This window comes from Lynx rufus, unplaced genomic scaffold (genome assembly GCF_022079265.1).
Source record: "Lynx rufus isolate CCGP_SWC_20201006 ecotype Redwood Valley unplaced genomic scaffold, mLynRuf1.p SCAF_18, whole genome shotgun sequence".
NCBI classification, from domain to species: domain Eukaryota; kingdom Metazoa; phylum Chordata; class Mammalia; order Carnivora; family Felidae; genus Lynx; species Lynx rufus.
The window spans coordinates 35249755-35255374 of record NW_025814832.1 but is presented as its reverse complement, the minus strand read 5'-3'; the positions used below and the strand labels follow the sequence as shown (position 1 = coordinate 35255374).

The 5620-nt window shown below is 52.2% G+C and overlaps 1 long non-coding RNA gene across 2 annotated transcripts; it reads right to left on the bottom strand.

Annotated features, from left to right (window-relative positions):
- Window positions 1-293: 293 nt before the first annotated feature.
- LOC124513485 (uncharacterized) lies at window positions 294-5285 on the bottom strand. 2 transcript variants are annotated; one of them, XR_006962412.1, is made up of 3 exons: window positions 5235-5285; window positions 3847-4016; window positions 294-657 (listed from the first exon to the last, which is right to left on the bottom strand). It is a non-coding gene; the product is annotated as an uncharacterized LOC124513485 (long non-coding RNA). The 2 variants fall into 2 exon arrangements; XR_006962411.1 differs by lacking the exon at window positions 5235-5285 and adding an exon at window positions 5046-5173.
- Window positions 5286-5620: the final 335 nt, after the last annotated feature.

Genomic DNA, 5620 nt, shown 5'->3' with positions numbered 1-5620 from the left:
GGACAGGAGCACCCAGACTGCAGCTCATTCACAGAATGATGACGATGGTGCAAGAATTAAAACCCTAAAACTCTGTCGTTTGGGGCGTGGCCGAAGGAGGTGGGAGTACTTTGACTGAAGAACCCAACGGCAGGGGCACCTGGGTGGCGCAGTCGGTTAAGCGTCCGACTTCAGCCCAGGTCACGATCTCACGGTCCGTGAGTTCGAGCCCCGCGTCGGGCTCTGTGCTGACAGCTCAGAGCCCGGAGCCTGTTTCCGATTCTGTGTCTCCCTCTCTGTCTGACCCTCCCCCGTTCATGCTCTGTCTCTCTCTGTCTCAAAAATAAATAAACGTTAAAAAAAAAAATTAAAAAAAAAAAAAAGAACCCAATGGCAGAACACGGCAGTAATCTTCACCTCTCTAAAAGACTGCCCGGCCGAAGAGTGATCAAACCCATCTCCCCTCCACCCCACCCTGGCTCCAACGGTTGGACTTGGGACGAGCGATGGAAGCTTCCAGAAGGCAGTTCTGGATTTGGATTTGCTTACAACGCTGACAGTCACAGCTGCCAACGACGGTCACGTCGCTGCTGGCATTTCGGACCGAACTGTTCCTTGCGGGGCTGCTGGGCCGGGGTCCCCGCATTCACGCGCTGGCTCCTCTGCTCAGTGACGTCACTGACGAATTAAGAAGGAGTTCCTTAGTGTCTATTATGTGTCAGGCTCTTAGCAGTCAGACTACAACCTGGAAGGCCTCTCCACCTTGGTGCTTCTTGGGTGCTGGGAGCACCAAATCTCCCCAGATCTGCCCCACCTCCCCTGAGCAGAGGCGGGTCGTGGGCTAGGGCTGTGGTTCGGATTTCATACAACACATGGCATTCCGACTGGGGAGTGGCTGCAGATTCTTGGGATTCAGTCACCCCAGCTACTCTCTGCCCTGAGATTCCAAAAATTGCTGTGCAAACCACACATTTCCAAGGGAGCCCATTTCGCCCGTTTCTTAAACATTTATGAATCTCCCTCTCTCTCTTTGTCCCTCCCCCCTCCCCCTCTGCCTCGCCCATGCGTGTGCACACACACACACACACACACACACACTCCACTGTTGATCTTTATAGCCCACACCTATGGGTGTTTCCTGCCAGGATCCCTCGCCTGGCAGGCCTCCTGTGGCTTTAGGACTACTGCCTGAAGCAGCGGAAGGTGGCCTCTCAGTCCCAGCTGGGCACTCCTCAAGCAAGCGGGGCCATTCGGTTCAGGCCCCTTTTACTTCTTTTTTTTTTTTTTTTTTTTAAATTTTTTTTTCCAACGTTTATTTATTTTTGGGACAGAGAGAGACAGAGCATGAACGGGGGAGGGGCAGAGAGAGAGGGAGACACAGAATCGGAAACAGGCTCCAGGCTCTGAGCCATCAGCCCAGAGCCTGACGCGGGGCTCGAACTCACGGACCGCGAGATCGTGACCTGGCTGAAGTCGGACGCTTAACCGACTGCGCCACCCAGGCGCCCCAGGCCCCTTTTACTTCTTAAGGCGTCAGGCTTGCGCGATGTAGTGAGAGCAAATTGGCGGCTGTGCAGGACTGTCTGACGCTGGTGAAAGGATCTGTTGGAAAACTTGCTTTGTAATTTCCGGAGCCTTTTGGGGTCAGAAGTGGGTACAAACCCCCAGCCCGATTACTTTCAAGTGGGAAGAAAATCAGAAACAGAAGGGCTCACGTGGGTGCAGCCTGTGGATTCCGAACCTCAGGCTCCCAGGATAAATGTTTCCGAAGCTTCCAGAAGCACTCCTTTCTTAGGGAGCCAAAAAGCACTGGCATTCTCCCGAGGGAACCGATTTGGCCCAGACTGGACCGTAAGTGGGTGGGAGCGCGGCTCGATTCGCCCTCTGCCAACGCTGCTCTGTGAGGCTTGGAGACGAGCTGGAGCGCAGAACGAGGCCCCTTAATGCACTCGCTGCATTAGTGTCTTTGATTATCTCTATCGGTTTTATTCACCGCGGTATTTTCAGCCCTGGAACAGAGCCCGCCTCAGAGCGGGAGCTCAACAAAGATTCGGGGAGCGAAAGAACGAATCCATTTTTGTCTCCCGTACACTCCCTAAAGTTCTTGTCACTTAGCTGACTTGGGATAAATGGCTGCTGTGTGAGACACTAAAGTCCAAAAGCAAAGGGGGCTCTGAGCCCTCAACAGACCCGGAAAGGAACAGAAATTGGGAAGGTGGGGAGTGTTCGGGAACGTGGAGGTGTCTGGAAAAGCCCTGGGCTTCTGTGCATGCCCTCAGCAAGCATCTGAGCTCAGAGATGGGAGGAGGCCAGGGGCTTCTCCCACACGCCTTTGAACTTGACAATTTATTCTCAGCTGGGCCTGCAATGAAGATTTTCAATTTGTTTGGCTTCCAGGCTGAGGCCTTTATCCCAAAATAAAGGGTCTCCTCTCTCTCTCCTGCTTTTGCTATATCTCTTCTCTTTCCTTACCCTACAATTCTCCTTAATTGCTAGTTTCAGTCCTGGGGAGTAAGACCAACCTTTGCAAAAAAAAAAAAAAAAAAAAGGAAAAAAAAAAAGAAAGAAAGAAAGAAAGAAAAAGTAAAAATTTCCTTTCCAAGCTCTCTCTTATCTGGCTCAGCCGTCACAGCTTTTCGTTGGCCCCGAATGGGACTAAAACCAAGAAGACTTTTAGGGAAGCGAAACTATGATTTTCAAAAAAAAAAAAAAAAAAAAAAGAGCCATGTCTGCATAACTACAACCTTTTCTGATTCCGCGTGGATAGGTCTCTGGAGGTAATTAGGAGAATTTATGTATCCCCTTCTGGCAACTGTAATTTGTCACTCTGTTGAGCTCGCGGAGTGAGTGATAGCTCCGTGTTAATGATCAGAAAAGGTCGCATCTTCCACTTAGATGATGATGAGGCTTAAAGATAACTTTTCACCTTAAAAACACCCCCTTGCTTTTCCGTCCCCTGTCAGTGAGGCACGCTTAGCAGAAATGCCACGTAGATGCATTTGCAAGAGGTTTGACTTCTTTAGCTCGACAGAGAGTCGTGGAAGGAGAGATGACCCACCCCTGTGCCTTCCCCAGCTCCCTGGGCGCAGACAGTGCGGGCTGCTCTATTTGACTCAAGGTTGGTAAATTAGAGCTGGAGAGCCACAGGCAAGGACAAATCACTCCTTGGGTAATAGGTAGGTGAGGCAGGGGAGAAGGGACAGAGAGAGGGGGAAGACAGAGAATTTGCCAAAGGAGAAAACAAAGGAGGCATGCTTCCTACTGGCGTAGCTGCTGTTCCGTGCGTGGATCAGCACCGTGGCCACTGCCTTCTGCTCTGAAGACGCCTACCACTGACACTAGGTGATTCGTTCCTCATACGACCGCAGTGGCCAGCGTCCGGGGCTCAGGACTGTGCTTTGCTGGGCTTAGAAGCAGCCCAACTCGGCAGAAGTAAAGGCGATGGTCGAATGGGAAAAGGGTTGCGGTCCCTTGGCCAGAGCAAAGGCCATCCTTGGCCGTCCCCCGGGGACGCTGTGCTCTGTGTTTCCTCCCAAGTAGCATAGCGGATCCTGTCGCAGAGAAGATGAGGTTGACCCTGGGACCCACAACACGGGATGCGGCCACCCAGCTGATAGGCACACACGGCCTTTCATTCCAATCGCTGCAACCCCTTCGGCCCCAGACAACACCTAAGTGTGCCAATTAGAGCCTTCGAGCCAGAAGTTCGGTCCTATTCGTGACAGCAGCTCTGCGGACTCTCTGTTTCCTACCCCAGCAGCCCTACCCTTGCGTGAGAGGCCCCGGCTCCAGGACCCCACCGTATAAACCCGAAGGGTGTCTGCAAAATGCACGGGGACCGGGTCGGTAGCCCCGGGCCGGCCTTACCCTTGGCGTCTTTCCGCGGTTCTGTTTTGCTGAGAGGCGGGCCTTCCCTGGTAGCCTCGTCATCGGCTGTGTCCTTAGCGATCTGGACACCTTCCCCCCTCGGCCGCGTCTGCCCATCAGGCAAGGGCTGGTGTGCAGGCAGGTCCTCCTCCTTCCTCTCGTGGGGGACTCTAAGCGTAAAAAAAAAGAGAAAAACCCACCATCAGGTATGAGGTTCTGGGTGACGCGGCCCCCAGATGGGTGGCCGAGCGTGTGGTTGTCAGAGGAAGTGGCTGACCCCGAACTTCCGACGTGATGAAAACTCATTTCATCCGGGAAGAAAACAAATTGACTCTGTCGGCTTATCGTTGCGTATTTGCTTTAGAGCAGTAATGAGGGTAGGGTGGGAATACCCCCCGAGCAGTGGAACGATCGGAGAACAGGTGTTATGCTTCCAGGGATGCTGATGAAGAATTACACACACACACACACACACACACACACGTGTATTACAAAGAAAACGGTTCTTACAAGGATGAGACATGGGAGGTTGGGAAACATCCAGAACATCTGGTATTTTTTTAACATCAAGCAATATTCTTTTTTTTTAATTTAAAAAAAATGCTTATTTATTTTTGAGACAGAGAGACAGAGTGTGAGCAGGGGAAGGGAGAGAGGGAGAGGGAGACGCAGAATCCGAAGCAGGCTCCAGGCTCCCATCTGTCGGCGCAGAGCCCGACGCGGGGCTCGAACTTACGAACCGGGAGAACCTGAGCCGAAATCAGACACTCAACCGACTGAGCCACCCAGGCGCCCCGATATTCTTTTTTGTGATAATTTTAAAATTTTGAGTATAGCTGACACACAATGTGACCTTGGTTTCAGAAGTACAACGTAGTGATTCGACTTCTCTATACCACAATTGTAGGTACCTTCTGTCACCACAGCAATTTCCTCTTTAGGGGGTACAATGAATAAGCTGCACATCAAACTGCGATTTCTGTTTCTTCCCCCCAACCCCGCTTCCCATGATATCAATTTTTTGTATTTGGGGAAATCGGAAACAGTTGTTGATTTTCAAGCATCCTAGTGCCCCCCACTGGACAAGACCCACAAGGTCCTTCCTGATCCGACCCTGTTCCCTTCTCCGTTTTCTGTTTCACCCCCCACCCCCCCCTCCACCACCACCACCCCCAACCTCCCACCCAGTGCACTTTCACCAGGTGAGCCATCCCAGTGCCCTGGAGATGCTTCTGGCTTTCGGGCCTCTGCGATGGGCTTGTCTCTCCTCCTCTGTCTGGAATGTAACACTCCCCCTCCTTCCTTTCCTCGTGCTCCCCGCCTCCCAGGGAACGCCTACTCATGACTTCCTCTATGGGGCTGTCCGTGACACCCCCCCCAGTTCTCACCCTTAGATGTAGACCTGCCCTCCCTCTGGTCCCTGGCATCTTTGAAGTATCTCCATGTTAATAATGACCAGTTGCACAATAAATGGTCTGTTTTCATACCTACTTCCGGTGTTCAATTTCATGTTCTATGAGGTCATAGACTCTACCTTGCACACGGACGGCTCCCCAGCGCGTAGTGCAGATCTAGCAAGAGGCAGATCCTCAGTGTCTGTTGGATGGGTGCCTGGATGGATGGAGGGTGGGTAGGTGACAAAGCATTGGGTAAAGGTAGAGAAGGACAAAAGACAGTAGACCCAAAATATGAGTCGTGTGGAAGGGAACGTCAGGGCGGGAGGGGCGTGTATAATCAAGCTCAGATCCGCAGTGACGACCAGGGTCAGAGTTAG